General features: G+C 50.4%; 1 long non-coding RNA gene across 2 annotated transcripts; it reads left to right on the top strand.

The window, feature by feature from the left end:
* The first annotated feature begins 2,432 nt into the window (after positions 1-2,432).
* On the top strand, positions 2,433-7,786 carry LOC122433405. 2 transcript variants are annotated; one of them, XR_006267090.1, is made up of 4 exons: positions 2,433-2,802; positions 5,713-5,863; positions 6,441-6,576; positions 7,308-7,786. It is a non-coding gene; the product is annotated as an uncharacterized LOC122433405 (long non-coding RNA). The 2 variants fall into 2 exon arrangements; XR_006267091.1 differs by having other exon boundaries at positions 5,713-5,867; positions 6,444-6,576.
* The last annotated feature ends 5,281 nt before the right edge of the window (positions 7,787-13,067 follow it).

Below are 13,067 nucleotides of genomic sequence, written 5' to 3'. Positions count from 1 at the left end.
AAATGCTCTTTCCACATACAAACGGGTAGCTGACTCACCTTCTTTAGTTTTCTGCTTCTCAGAGAGGCTTCCGTGACCATCCAAATAAAACAGCAACCTATCCCTGGCACCTTCTAGCCCCCCTGTGTAAAACACCTGCTGTGTTTTACATCTGACATAATCGTGTCTCTCCACCTGTGAGACTGTAAAGTCCCAGAGGGCAAGGAACTCAGTCTGTTTTTGTCACTGCTGAGAAGCCAGAGCCAAGAAGAATGTCTGGCACAGAGTAGGTGCTCAATACGTATTTGTTGAGTGAGTGAACAGATACGTGCCCCTACGAGGTAGATGCCAGGTAAATGCCAGCTGAGGTGCGTGAGCTCAGGGAAGGAAATGCGCTCTTGTCATGCAACAGAAGGGGCCATGACAGGACTCTTAACTCAAAACTGGCAGAACCCAAGGCTTGAACTTCAGGGCCAGGACTCAGTCTCAGCACCTGCCTCAGGTCCCTCTCGTCCTCTCTCCTGTCTCTGCTCCTGAATCTGTCAGATGGAGCCTGATCCAGGGCTGGACTCCATCAGTGCACTTCCTGTAGGCATCTCTGCAAAACTTTGTGTATCTTCTAATGGTTGTATGTGACATGCAGAGACAAGGAGGCTCGGAGCAGAACCAGGGGCCACCCAGGGGGACAAAGGGGTTTCTGAGCAACAAGATAACAGGAGGGAGCCTTGAGGGGCTAGATCAACCCCAGAGAGGTCAGTGTCCCTCACAGCTCAGGGGTCAGAGTGGGGACTGTTCCATGATCAATTCAGGCCCCAAACCTTCCCTGAACTCTGGCCTGGACCCCTCCTGCTTGGACCTAAGAGCCCAGGAATGATCTGGACTTGGATAGTAGACTGGGAGGCAGAGACAAAATAAGATTCCTCAGACCCAACAGATGTGTGCTGCGTTCTTCAAGGGGTATTATTTTTATTTCTTCTCAGCTCTATTCTAATCCTTCCAGTGGAGTAGTATCTCCCCACTGCACAGAGAAAGTGAGGCTCAAAGTGGTTGAGGAAGCTTCCCTGGGTCACTTAGCTAGGAAGGAATAAATGTGGATTGATGACAATGATAATAATAATGTGACTTTGGGGACTTCCCTTGTGATCCAGTGGTTAAGAATCCGCCTGCCAATATAGGGGACACAGGTTCAGCCCCTGCTTCAGGTAGATTCCACATGCCACGGAGCAACTCAGCCCGTGTGTCACAGCTAGAGAGTGGATTGCGCCCACCGCAGCTAGAGGAAAGCTTTACATAGCAATGAAGACCCAGAGCGCAGCCAAAAATTAATTAATTACTTTTAAAATAATAACGTGACTTCCAAGACCAGGTCACAAAAGGCACCTGGCTGCCATGTTACCCCCTCTTGGCTCGCTTGCTGCTGGGGAGGCCAGCCGCCATGTTGTGAGGGCACTCAACCAGCCCCACGGCAAGGCCCCTGCAGTGCGGAGCCGAGGCCGCCTGCCTCCAGCCTTGTGAATGAGCCCCCGGAGCAGGTCCTCCCAGCCCCAGCTCACTCCTTGACTGCGGCCTCCTGAGAGACCCTGAGACAGAGCCAGCCAGCTGAGTCACTCCCTGATTCCTGACCCACAGAAACGGTGCGAGATAAATATCTGTTCTCTTAAGCAGATCTACGAGTTTTCTTGTTTCTGCTGTGTAGCCAGTTACCACAGACCTAGTGGCTTAATAAATTTATTATCTCAAAGTTTTCCTAGGTCAGAAGTTTGCCATACGTTTTCTGCTCGAGGGTCTCACTGGGCCAAAATCAAGGGGTCAGCCGGGGTCCCAGTTCCCATCTGGCGACTCTGGGGGTAAATATCTGCTTCCAGGCTCCTTCTTGATTCTGGCAAAATTCAGTTCCTGTGGTTGTAGGTCTGAGGTCCCTGTTTCCTCGCCAAGTATCAGCCGAGGGCTGCTCTCAACTCTAGAGGTGACCCACATTTCATCCACACATGGCCCCTCCTCCTCCACTCCAGCAGCACATCTTTCCTGTGCTTCAAATCTCTGACTTCCTCTTCTGGCACCAGCCAGAGAAAACGCTCCGCTTTTGAAGGGTTCAGGGGATTAAGTTAGATCCACTGGATAACCTCCCTTTTGTAAAACCAACCTTGTATCGTAACCTGATCACAGGAGCGGAATCCATTATAAACATGTCCTGGGGATGAGATGGGGTGGCGGGAAAGGATGGGAGCTCTCTCAGAATTCTCCCTTCCGTAGCACCAAGAGCTGGGGTGATTTGTACACAGAAATAGAAAACTAACGCAGCTGTTGAGAAGCTTTTTCCACATGGAAGCTCACGTCCTTCAGATTTAGAACCTTTTTTTCCCTCCATTTTTTCTGTCCCCTAACACTGATGAGCCAGATGTTCCATCTTCAGGGACAATCCTCTCCTTTCTTGATATTCTTATGTCGGATTTTTTAACTCTCTTTCTGGGAGGCTTTCCAGTCGCTTGCAAGGCTAATAGTGAAAGTTTTTCTTTCTGCTATCACCTCTCTAGTTCTTTCTTGGTCACTGAATGTTCCTTTATGCAGCGTCTTGTTCTCATTTTAGAGATACAACGTCTCTTATTGCTCTTAGGGTTTTTGTTGTCTTATGTTTTCCTCCTCCCTGCATTGGCCCTGTTTTCCAGGAGCTCTTTTTCTCTGCTGGTGTTGATCTCTGATTTTCCTTGTACAAGCCTGCCTCCAGTGTCCAGTGATCCTCGTCTTGTGAGTTCACACTGAAGATCAGGAAACTGAAAACAGACCATCAGAAGCTTGCTGACTATGGACAGGGCGTGTGGATAGGTGAGTCTCATCCAGGCAGCTGGGCAGGCTCTGGCTGTCACGGTAGAATCCCAGAGTCAGCATCTGAAGTGTCCTCTCCTAGGTGGGTCAGTTTCTCTACAGAGGATCCCCCAGCCTCCAGCCTGGGGTGGGTGGGGGTGGGAAGGGGAAGGGCTGCCAGATTCCAGGGACCACACTGGGTGCTGGGACTCATGACCTTTCTTTTTACCCTTTGTGTCAAGCCTGACCACACCTTCAATTCAGCCTCCTGTCCTCAAGTTCAAGGCCTCCAGCACAGGTTTTATTTAGATGGTATGTTTATTAGTCTTATGGAGTGAGAAGCTAAGAGAGCTGTTGTTGTTTAGTCGCTGCTGCTGCTGCTAAGTCGCTTCAGTCGTGTCCAACTCTATACGACCCCATAGATGCAGCCCACTAGGCTCCCCCGTCCCTGGGATTCTCCAGGCAAGAATACTGCAGTGGGTTGCCATTTCCTCATCCAGGGGATCTTCTCCACCCAGGGATCGAACCCCTGTCTCCTGCATTGGCAGGCAGATTCTTTACCACTGAGCCAGCTGGGAAGCCTAGTGTTGTGGAGTGAGAAGCTAAAAGAGATTGGAGGACTAAGAGTCTCCCAAATTATCCCTTTTTCCAAAATATTTATTTTCATTTATTTATTTGACTGAGCCAGGTCTTCATTGCAGCATGTGAGATGTACTTCCCTGACCAGGGATCGAACCCAGGTCCCCTGCATCAGGAGCACAGAGTCTTAGCCACTGAACCACCAGAAAAATTCCCAGAATTGTCCCTTTGCAGATCCATGATGCCAGGTGATAGGGTGTAAAAATGAACCAGACAGGTTCTGCAGTCAGGGCTGAAGACCTACTGATTCTTGTGCACCTACTATGTACTGGACACTGAATCTGGATCAGGGTTTTGTCCTTCAGGGACCATTTGGCCACGTCTGGAGACATTTTTGGTGTCACAGCTGGGGGTGGGTGTGGGTACTACTGGTGTCTAGTGGGTAGAGGCCAGGCACACTCCTCACATCCTACAGGGCACAGGACTGTCCCCAGAGCAGAGAAGTCAGTAGTGCTGAGGTGGAGAGTCCTGCCCTAGAATGATGGGACACGTTCCCTGGCTTCTTGGGAAGGGAGCAAAGGTTTTCTCTCTCCTCAGCACCTGCTGTGTGTTTTCACAGCAAGCCCTCCACCCAGGGGTCCTCCGCTCTCAGCCTGGGCGAGGGGTGTTGGGGTGGGTACCACACATGCCCTCTCCTGCCTGGTTCCCCATCCCCCGCTTCAGCCTCGGGGGAGGAGCTTAGGGTGGCAGCAACTATCAGGGTGCAAGCTGGCCCAGACCCGTGGCCCTGCTTGACGTTGGTCCCCACCAAGCCATGTGACGAGACCAGGCCACAAGAAAGAGGTTTCAACAAGCGTTATCGCTTCCTGGAACTCCGACTCGGCGACTTCCCCGAAGACCGGCTGTGCCTGGCGGGCGGGCTGTGCGCGGCGGGGACCGAACTGTGCACCGCGGGGACCAGGCTGTTCCCTTCCTCCTCCGCTGTCCCCGCAAGCTGCCACCCTCTCTCTCAGTCTGACTACCTGGAAAGACTCCACCCCCCTGGGCCCAGCGCCCCCATGGCTTGGCTGTCGGTTCAGCACCAGCCCCAGGAGTGGTGGGGCATGGCTGATCCCAGGGTCCTTCCAGTGACCTCTAGGATGCTTGGACCAAGCTGAGCCGGGCTGAGACCCCAGATGTCCAGAAACCCACCCGCTCTCCTCTCTGCCCCTGATGGGGCAACTGGCAACCAGGTTGGGCACAGATTTGCTTCAGTCTGCAAAATGGACACAAATCTCCCATTCCATTTTATCTGCCCATCAGACAGATGGTAGGCAGACACACAATTCCTATTTCTGTCTTGCTGGTTTGAGCCTTGGAAACCCAGAGAGGGAAAAGTCCCATATTGGCAGGGGCAGAGAGGGGACAGAAACTGAAGGTTTCTTGGATGTCATTATCTCTGGGTGACTGTGATGACTCTGGAATAAGTCACTTCCTCGAGTCCCCACTTCACAGAAATCTAGACTGTAAATATAGACCTGGCCGCAATGGGGTGGGGTGGTGGGGGCCTGGGTAGCCAGAATGAGAGGGTGGGTGAAGAGGAGGAAGCAAGGAGAAAACTCCATCCTCTGAGCAGGCAGGCGCCCCAGGGTCCTGCCAGTGGGGTTTATTTATTCTGTCGAAATGAAAATGCTCTGATGTTGAACTGTATTGCCAATACTCCTGTGTTTTTGACCTACAAAATCAGCAATTTCATGTGATTCAGCCTAAGATGATCCACCCGCCAGACTGTTTCAAGAATTAAAGATAGCATGACGTGCTTAGCCGCATGCCTGTATATAATTAGTGCTAAGTCAAGAATAGCTCTTATGTCATATAACACATATATCATATCTCTTATCTAATAATATATCACCAATGATATTAGTGATACTAAATGTTATCCATTTTCTCCTCCATCCTCCATTTGTCAAATCCACGTTGATTGATCATGCAGCATGTACCCAGGATGGGTGTAAGCATTCTTCCTTGTTACCAACACTCAATGTCAGCCCTGATTCCCAAGCATGCGCCCTGTGCAGGCAAGTGGTGAAAGCTCCCCATTTGTGTCCACAGGTGCCTAAGCCAGCACATCACTACATGTCACTTGTCATTCTGAACACCCCTGCTGGGACCTCCCAATTATAGGACTTCTTATTACTAACTTGTGCAAGCCGCAGCTGGCTCACGGGTCATTTTGAGTTTACATTCAACCATGGTGTTTGGGCCAGACGTCAACCTGAATTGGGAATATTGCTGTTCCTAACCACAGTACAGGACTTTACATCAGTGCCTTTAATGTCATCTTGGTGTCTGCTCTATGTCTTAATCCAGGGCGTATTTGGGATCCCAGTGACTGGTTCACCATCCTTGCAACAAGCAGATCATCTTAGAGTCTCATAAAGGAATCTGGGAAGATGGGGGAAAAGGATGGAGCTGAGGCCAGAGCTCTGTGGCACAGTTCTGAAGACCTGTTGGCCACTTGGTTTGTATGTGTGTGTGTGTGTGTGTGTGTGTGTGGTTAACAATTTACCAAGTCAGAGACCCAGTCGGGAGGTTGATGCTTCTGTCTGAATTCAGACCTCACTTAGGTCCAATTTTGGTTTTGCCACATGTTAACTCTGTGGCCCTTGGCAAGTCATTTCACTTCTCTAGGCCTCAGTTTCCTCATCTGAAAAATGGACACTAATAGTCCTACCCTACAGAGGGGTAAGAAGGACGAACCGAGACCGTGGGTGTGTATATGGTGCCCCAGTGGTGTCTGGCATATGGTGGGTGCTCACTGTGAGCCTGAGCTTGAGAATTAGCTGGTGGCACAAGTCGTTTCTGCACCAGATACCTCCTGGGAAGGTCAGTAGCAGCATGACCAAGGCAGCGGTGAGGCAAGGCTGTCCCTCAGGGACACACCAGATGGCTCCTCGGAGGGCCAGCCTCCCTCTCCTCAGCACAGAGTGCCCATAGCCTCTGCTAATGTAGCCCTGCCGACCAGCAGCCCCTCCTTTCCACCCTGCCCAGGGATGTGGGCCTCCCCCAAACAAGAGCGACTTCCCCTCTCTGCACAGCAGTTTTCCTGTCTGTAAAGAAGGAGCAAAACCTCAGTGGACCCTTGAGAGCGTCCAGTGAGATGTGCCTCAGAAGGACAACATGGGTCGCCTTCTGGGCTCCAGCTGGACCTCAGCTTCCTTACTGATAAAACAGGTACCATTGTTACGACCTTGTCAACCAGTGACTTAGAAGGCTGTTCATGAAATGCTCAGTGGAAAAAGCAGGTTATGATATGGGTTATGAAGAGTGGTATCTTCCTTGCTTGACGTCCCTGGATATGTTCCAATGTCTCCTACTTTATAGTCTATGGGAACTTGAATAGAATTCGTATCCTACTATTGGGTGAACATTGTATAAATCTTAATTATGTTGAATTGGTTCACAGTGCTTTTCAGGCCTGCTTTATACTATTTTTCTGTATATTCATTCTATTAACTTCTGAGAGTTTGATATTGAAATTCCAATTAAAAACTTTAATTTATCTACTTTAAAAAATAATTGTAATATATGTAGCTTTGTTCTGTATTTTCCAGCTTTCCTGTAAATGTGTTATCATACTATCATAATTTAAAAAGAAAAAAGAATGGTGTCTTTTTTAAGAAAAAAGTGTGTATCTGGAAATCAGGAAAATATATAAGATGTGTTTTGTGCTATCATTATTGGTAGATTCTTTTACGAATTTAACAACAAATGTGAAGATTAAAAAATAATGTGGACTGATCCAGGATGTGATCGTGGGGGCGGGGAAGCAGTGGGGATATGGAAACTCTGTGCTTTCCACTCAATTTTGATGTGAACTAAAACTGCTCTAAAAATAAAGTCTGTTTTAAAAAAGAAAAAAGGGAAGGAAAAATTTTTAATGTGGAATTTTTTTTTTTTCCCAGCACAAAAAAGTTAAGAACCACCATGAACAAGGAGGTGTGAAAGTGTCTGCATTCCAGCTTTCCTTGAGGGCAGATGTCAGCCGGAGAGGGGAGCACCCTGGGCCCCAGATCCTGGCAAAACTAGTCTTGCTTCTTCCAGTCGGAGAGTTGTTCGGCCTCTTCTTAGGATGAGTGGTTCCATTTCACCCACTCACCCTTTGTTCCAGGCAAACCTGACCCCTGACCCTCACTGCTCTTCAAACTCTGATTACCCAAGACTCTCTGGGGTTGCCAGTGACAGAAGCATAACTCAGACAAGCATAAGCAGAAAGGGAGCCTTGTGGCGTGTGTCACAGGTCAGCCCAGGGGTGGGTTTCAGGTCTGGCTGGATGTAGGGGCTCCCACGATGCATCGGGGCTCCGTCTTGTGCGTCTTCTCTTCCACTCTTTCGACCCAGCAGGCACGATGGCTACCAGCGGGCCTCCGTTTAGAGGAAAGAGTTCCTGCAGAAAAAGTCCCAGGAGGGTCTCTGACTGGTCCAGCTTAGGTCACGTGCCTACCCTGAACTGGGGCATGGGGAACTCAGGCCAGGCCTTGCCCACATCCACCTGTGGTCACAGGCCCCCTGTGTGGACCCTCCTTTCCAGCCGCTGCGTCTCTGCACCTGCTGGCCCCTCTCCCTCTTTGGAATGTGGGCAGAGACGGTCAGGTCACGACTGCTCTGTGAGGGCCCAGATGCCTCGTGCAGAGGAACAAGGGGGCACATTGGGCTCCCACAAACCTGGCTGTGAATCCCTGTTGTGCTCCAACAGGCTGTGTGACGTAGGCAAGTTACTTGAGCTCTCTGAGCCTCACGTTTTTCTCCTAACTTTGTCTCTCCACGGAGAGGTGCTTGTGTGCGGGAGCCCAGGGCCTGGGGTGGAGGGCGAGCTCCAGTGAGATAGCCACGGTCAGGATCTGGAGGCTGACTGGAGCTCGCTTAGGGGAGAGGCTAGGCCACCTTCGGATCTGCCCTCTAGCTGTGACGTCTTGGGCAAATACATCCACCACACTTCTCTGAGCCTTAGTTTCTCTGCCCGCAAAAAAACAGAGAAACTTGCCTCTACAGGGACAGTTATATAGATTCACTGGAAGGACTGAAGCTCCAATACTTTGGCCACCTGACATGAAGAGCTGACTCATTGGAAAAGACCCTGATGCTGGGAAAGATTGAGGGCAGGAGGAGAAGGGGGCGACAGAGGATGAGATGGTTGGATGGCATCACCGACTCAATGGATATGAGTTTGAGCAAGCTCTGGGACACAGGGGAGCCTGGTGTGCTGCCGTCCGTGGGTCACTCAGTCAGACACTACTGAGCAACTGAACAACGACATACAGATATGGGAGATTACAGAGGTCACTTCGCACATGCTGTTCCCTCTGCCCGAGATGCCCTTCCCCACCCTGACTGCCCAGGTGGATTATTTCTCAACTCATGCTTTAGGACTCTGACAGTGGCATCCCCAGGGTGCCTCCCCTAACTCTACATCCTCCACTGTCCTCTTATTCTTAAACTAGTTAGCTCTTTTCCTGGTTCCCCCTCACCCTCCACCAACCCTGCAGCCACCTGGATCAGGGGATACCAAAATCCCATCGATGCCCTTTTTCTCCTAACTCTCTGAACAGCTCAGATTGGTCTCCTCCCTTGCACCTGGGCCTATTGGAAGCATGAATAAACATTTGTGGAATGAATGCTTGACTCCCAAATTTTCTTTCTGGAGGGTTCCCCCCAACTCTGATATGGGCCTATAGTGCCATCTCTGCTGGGAGCATGGCACCCACCAGGGGAGGGGGAACTTGGGTGAGGGAGGAAGTCCAGGTTGCCACTGGTAGCCCAGGCAGCTGATTTCTAAGAAACCAGCTGAGGGACAGGAAGGCTGGGGCAAAGCTCAGGATGGCTTTTACTTTCAGTTTTCTGCGTCTGGAGCAGTATAGGTACCCAAGGTTCTTGGCTGGGAGGGGACGGTGTTACAAGCACAGCATTGTCAAATGTCAAGGACACAGCCAGCACTTCACGACCCAGACCAGGCCCGGAGCCCAGAGAGGTCTTGCCCGGCCCCATCCACAGCCGTCAGGGTAGGAGCAGGGGCCGCTGCGGGTAACGGCCGCCCGGCCCGGCGCAGCCTTCAGGGCTTCCTCTTTATTCACTTGACCTTTATTTAGGACATGGTTTGGATTATTTATTCCTTCACCCATTCATTCATTCATTCCCTCATTCATTCACTCACCCATCCATCCACAAGTCCTTTCTCTCACTCCTAAGACCTCTCTGTCTTCTCTTTCCTTCCTATTTTCCCATGTTGTCTTTCCTCTCCTCTTCCCATTCCCTGTCTCTCCAGCTCTGCCTCCTGCTCCCTCGCTCTGCCTATCTGCACCCCTTGCTTCCCCCCCACTCTTTCTGACTGACTCACCCTTTTTTTTCCCTGGGGGAGGTGATGGCTGAGCTGGGCTTCGAAGACTGAGTAGGAGTTTGCCAAGTGAAGAGAAGGCAAGAGAAACATCAAAGACTTCCCCTGGGTTGCTCACAAGGCCAGAGGATGATGGAAGCAGATGGGGAATGTGAAGGGGACAGTGAGGGGCTAAAATGTACAGTGGGGCTGGGCAGTGAAGGACCTCAGAGCCCATGGGAAAGGGATCAGATTTTAGTGTCTAGCAGCTGGGAGCCACTAGAGTGCTCTGGGGTCATCTGACTTGGTCCAAGTACTGCTTCTATGACTTTTATCAGCCGTGAGATCTAGACAAGGAGCTCAACCTCTCCTGGCCTAGCCTGTGAAATGAGACAATAAGGATACCCATCTAGAAAGAGCTAGATAAAGAGGAATCAGTAGCAATACTCACTTGCAGGGGGAGCCAAGGGTATGTGTGTGTGATTTGGGGTGTCAGGTAACCAAATCAGTAGTTTAGATGGTCACACCCAATTCCCTCCATTGCCTGCAAAGGGGCTGAGCACACATCTCTGGTCCTCAGTTTCCCCATCTGCAATCCAATGAGGGGGAGGTCCACTTTAAGCTCAAGCCTGCACTTCTCGCCCCACCCCCACGCCCTGCCCACCTGGCTGGGGGAGCCCACCAGGCCCCCCTCCCTCCAGGAGCCGAGGTAGTTTCGCTTTGACCCACCTTCCAGAAACTGTGGCCCTTCCTGTCACCAGGTTAGCACAGAGGGAACTTGGCAAAAGATAAGATTAGCAGCACGGAGGAACCCCAGGCTGGCCATGCTAGGCTTTCATTTTTAGTGTCCCAAGCTGGGCCCCCTACATAGGGTCCACCCTGCCCTGCCAGCGTCACGCCTCATATTGAGCATGTACTCTGTGCTTATAATCACTTCCTTTTAATACTCTGTACCTGTGAGATCTGAGGGCTTACCCATTTCACAGGTGAGGAAACTAAGGCTCTGCCCACGACACACAGTTGGCAGCCAAGCTGGGCAGTTTCCCAGGCACGGGATGGGTGTCCTGGAGGGTCCCTGGATGATGGTTTTAGGTGAGACCCAGGGACATTTTGATAAAACATTGAGTTGCTGTGAAAGATTTCCTATTTTCCACTCAAGTAAAGGAGACAGTCTCATATGGGTGCTACTGTGTCTTGAACACCTCTCTGACACTTGACACGTCTCTCTCTTCCCCTCCCTCCCTCGATCTCAACCACACACAAAACAGGCTTTTTTGTTTGTGTGTGTGCTCAATCATGTACAACTCTTTGCAACTTCGTGGACTGTAGTCCGACAGGCTCCTCTGTCCATGGGATTTTCCAGGCAAGAATACCGGAGTGGGTTGCCATTTCCTCTTCCAGGGGATTTTCCCAGCCCAGGGATCGGACCCACATCTCCTTTGGCTCTTTCATTGGCAGGCGAATTCTGCACCACCTGGGAAGCCCACACACAGCAGACCTTCTCTGAAAGCAGAGCAAGACACCAATCTCTAGCTAAAACTTACTAACACTGTTTGAATTTCGTTGCATTTTTTTCAAGGGTTACCTTTTTGTGGCAGGTGACTCTGGCTTTCTGTGTATTGTTAATGATACATTTCCCTTTGAATAAAACTTACCTAAGAAAACCGAGTGACTTGAAGAATATCATTGAATAACATAACAGCTGCAACTTGGATAGAGCTGGCAAAAATCATAAAAGTGGATCTCCAGTGTCTGACGGTTTGGAAACCTTAGCTTAAAGCAAGGGAATGGCTGCAAAATCAGGCTGCCTGTGTTGGAACCTCCTAGGTTCTGCCACGTAGCTGCTGTTGACCCTGGGCACTTTATTTAACCTCTCTGTGCCTGTTTTCTCATCTGCAAAATGAGTATCATAACAATAATAGTGTCTGATTCATATGGTTCTTGTGAGGGTTAAATGAAATACAATGCATGAATTACATAGAACAATGCCTAGTGTCTAGTGAGCAATTGACATGATGAGCTGGTAGCCTCCACTGTTTGTAGCAAATGACAAGTTGAGAATGCAACCAAGTCTGTCTGACTTCATAGCTGTGCTCACTCAAATACACGGGGCAGCCTGTGTGAAGCAAAATAATAATAATTATTGTAACCTCTATATTTGCGTGGTGATCCAAGTTATCCCCACTTAGAGTAAATCATTTGATCCTCATAGTCCTTCTGAAGCAAGGCAGAGTGGGTCTCATTTAGTCTTGTTGTTATTCAGTCACTCAGTCGTGTCCGACTCTTTGTGACCCCCTGGACTGCAGCACACCAGGGTTCCCTGTCCTTCACCATCTCCCGGAGTTTGCTCAAACTCATGTTCAGTGAGTTGATGATGCCATCCAACCATCTTGTCTTCTGTTGTCCCCTTCTCCTCCTGCCCTCAATCTTTCCCAGCTTCAGGATCTTTTCCAATGAGTCAACTCTTTGCATCAGGTGGCCAAAGTATTGGAGCGTCAGCATCAGTCCTTTCAATGAATACTCGGGGTTGATTTCCTTTAGAATGGACTGGCTTGATCTCCTTGAAGTCCAAAGGGCTCTCAAGAGTCTTCTCCAGCATTGAATCTAATTCTGGTTTTATAGATGAGGCCACTACAGTCACACTGTTAACAGGACTTGAAACCAGGGCCTGGGTCCCCAGTCTTTCTGCTCCTCCGTGCTGCCTCCCACAGTGAAATGTTGAGGGGAGGGGCCACCAAGGCTGACTTACCCAGGCCTCATCCCCTCCTCTCCACCCTGCTCCTGGATGCCCCTCCCGGCTGCACCCAAGTGTGGGAGGTATGGGAGGGAGTGTCTCATCCCACAGGCCGCTGCAGGTCCCCAGGTGGGGCCAGCCCCGAATGTCACCCTCCTAACTCAGGATCCAGATGTCAGGCTCACACCATTCCTGTCTTTGCCCGTCAGCATTTGCACCCATTCCCCACCCCCCCACCCCCCACCGCCTGCTGCCAGGACTGCCCCAGAGCCACTCCCCCAGGGTCCCTTCTGATCAAGCAGCCCTCTCCTAGGCTGAATTCTGATGCAACCTTGCAGATAAGTTACCAGCCCACTGTCTCGTGTGGCTTTCCAGCCTGTGCTAGGGAGAAAAGGATGAATGAGGTGCTCTGAGCCCTGGCTGGTTGTATGGCTCTGAACATCCTCCAGGGTGGCCCTAAGTCTCAGAAACTTATTAACCCATGAACCCCTGAGCATGGTAGTTGGTAAGATCATGACCTTGGGCATCAAGTACCTGGAGTCAAACTGTGGCTTTGCCATTTACACATTTGCGGTAGAGGGTGGGCAATTCCTTCACTTTTCTGAGCCCACCTCCGTGATA

Source organism: Cervus canadensis, chromosome 32 (assembly GCF_019320065.1).
Source record: "Cervus canadensis isolate Bull #8, Minnesota chromosome 32, ASM1932006v1, whole genome shotgun sequence".
In the NCBI taxonomy this organism is placed as follows: Eukaryota; Metazoa; Chordata; class Mammalia; order Artiodactyla; family Cervidae; genus Cervus; species Cervus canadensis.
Note: the sequence above shows the minus strand (reverse complement) of the source record. Positions and strands in the feature narration are given on the sequence as shown.